This window comes from Myotis nattereri (genome assembly GCF_964212035.1).
Source record: "Myotis nattereri genome assembly, chromosome: 2".
Taxonomy (NCBI): Eukaryota; Metazoa; Chordata; class Mammalia; order Chiroptera; family Vespertilionidae; genus Myotis; species Myotis nattereri.
The window spans coordinates 158,969,331-158,971,929 of NC_138076.1; the positions used below are offsets into that span (position 1 = coordinate 158,969,331).

The 2,599-nt window shown below is 45.3% G+C and overlaps 1 pseudogene across 1 annotated transcript; it reads left to right on the forward strand.

Moving 5' to 3' along the window:
• The first annotated feature begins 458 nt into the window (after window positions 1-458).
• Window positions 459-934, forward strand: LOC308536114 (large ribosomal subunit protein uL23-like; annotated as a pseudogene). Its single transcript has one exon. The product of its transcript is annotated as a large ribosomal subunit protein uL23-like (transcript).
• The last annotated feature ends 1,665 nt before the right edge of the window (window positions 935-2,599 follow it).

Sequence of the window (2,599 nt, forward strand, 5' to 3'; positions counted from 1 at the left end):
TGTGTGAACTAATATAAATTCAAAGTAAACATCATTACATAAAAGGATACGGTCTTTTTTTTTTTTTTTTAGTTTTATTCATTTCAAACGGGCTGGATCCGGTCCGCAGGCCATAGTTGGCCCACGGCTGCTCTATACCTACGCAGAAGGGAGAAAGGGGAAGAGACTAGATGCCTAATGTAACACCCCATGACCTCTGCCTTCTCCTTTTCCAGATGGCCTTATATTTTCCCCTTCAGGCAGGAGGAAGTTGAACCAGTTTGGGGGGAGCACAGGCACTTTGGTACACACCTGACAAGCTGTCATTGAGTGTGGACTTGGATAATGCATGAGTGGGTAGTCATGACCAAAGGAAAGTTGAACTTGTGGTCCAATGTTTCAAGTTATTTCCCCCTGTAAACATTTTATACATGCTGCTTCCACAACTTGATCTTTGAAAGGTCAAGCTCTTCCTTTTTATGAAGATGGCGCTGAAAGCTAAGAAGGAAGCTCCTGCCCCTCCGAAAGCCAAAGCCAAAGCAAAGGCTTTGAAGGCAAAGAAAGCAGTGCTGAAAGGCATCCACAGCCACACAAAAAAAGAAGCTCTGCACGTCACCCACCTTCCAATGGCCACAGACACCAAGGCTCCAGAGGCAGCCTAAATATCCTCGGAAGAGCGCACCCCGGAGAAACAAGCTTGACCGCTATGCCATCATCAAATTCCCCCACTACCGAGTCAATCATGAAGAAGACAGAAGACAACAATACACTTGTGTTCATTCTGAATGTCCAGGCCAGCCAGCACCAGATCAAACAGGCTGTGAAGAAGCTCTATGATATTGATGTGGCCAAGGTCAACACCCTGATCAGGCTTGTTGGAGAGAAGAAGGCATATGTTCGACTGGCACCTGACTATGATGCTTTGGATGTTGCCAACAAAATTTGGATCATCTAAACTGAGTCCAGCTGCCTAATTCTAAATATAAAAATTTTACACTGTGAAAGAAAGGTCACGCTCTTGATTTATCTCTTGTTCCCCAAACGTCTAACCTAATTAATACTTTTGGAATACTGAATGTATCATCTATAAAGCAATATTTTGAAAAGGTCCTGATTGTCATTCCCTCTATGTTTCCTCTACCTTTTTGGTCCCAGGTCCTTACTTACATCAGAGCCCACTGATGCCTTTTGCCCACAGGTCAAGAGTAACACAACCTGGGGCTTGAGATTCACAGATGCTAGATGCTGACCAGACAGAGCACAAGCCTGGCTTGCCAGGGACACTCAATCAATCAAGAATTGAAAAGAAGCCAAGGATTGGGTCATGTCTAAAGAATCAGGGTTGGGCACTATTTCTTATTTATTAGGAAAAATTATCTATCTGTCTTCAGGCTCTCTCTCTTCTCTCTCTCTCTCTCTCTCTCTCTCAACATGCACACACACACAGTTCTTAAACAGAGATGGGGGTATTCCCTCAGCTGTTTTAACAGTCAATGAGATAAGCAAGATAGCATATGTGAAAAGCTTTGTGATCTGTAATAGGCTTTGAAAGTGTAAGTTGAGCCCTGGCCAGTATGGGTCAGTTGGTTGGAATATCATCCCATGCACCAAAGAGTTTTGGGTTTGATTCCTGGTCAGGGATACATACCCAGGTTCAATCTCCAGTCATGGCACACATGGGAGGCATATCCTCCAGTGAGAATTAAAAAAAAAAGTATAAGTTGATGTTAGCATAGATGATGATTTTTTATTACATCTCTTGAACTGGTACATTCATGGAATACAGGACCCCCCACCTGCACTTACTTTGAAACAATACAGCAGAGTAGATATGACTGTGACCATTGGCACCACAAAGACATAGGTTTGAACCTGGTTCTGTCACTCACTAGCTGGGACCATAAGCAAAAGTATTTTTTGGTTTTGGTTTTGTTTTCTTAGCAAGGTTCTTAACCTCTCTGAGGCTCAATTATCCCATCAGCAAAATGGAGATAATAATGAATGTGTAATATTATCCTATCTAATAAAAGACAAAAAGGGTAATTAGCCATACCTCCGCTACGCTTCCCATTGGCTAATCAGGGCAATATGCCAATTAACTGCCAACAAAGATGGCGGCAGGCAGCCACGCAGCTGAAGCGAACATGAGGCTTGCTTGCTCTAGTGATGGAGGAAGCCAAGGTTCCCTGCCTGCCGCAGCCCGACTCTGAGCCCAAAAGCAACAATGTTTCAATTATAGAAGCTAAACAAACCCCAGATACCTGCTTTCAGCCGGCCACAGCCTTAGAGCTGGGAGCGCCAGTGACGGCAACAATGTTTCAATTATAGAAGGTAAATAAATCCCAGGGGAAAAAAAGAAAAGAAAAAAAGGAGAGGCTGGGAGCTTCAGTCCCGGCCAGCCTGAAAATGGCCCTCAGCCCCTCACCCAGACTGACCAGGCACCCCAGTGGGGACCCCCACCCTGAAGGGAGTGTGGCCAGCCTGAAAACAGCCATCAGGCCCTCATCCAGGCTGGCCAGGCACCCAAGCAGGACCCCCACCCTGATCCGGGACACCATTCAAGGCAAACCAGCTGGCCCCCACCCGTGCACCAGGCCTCTATCCTATATAGTAAAAAGGT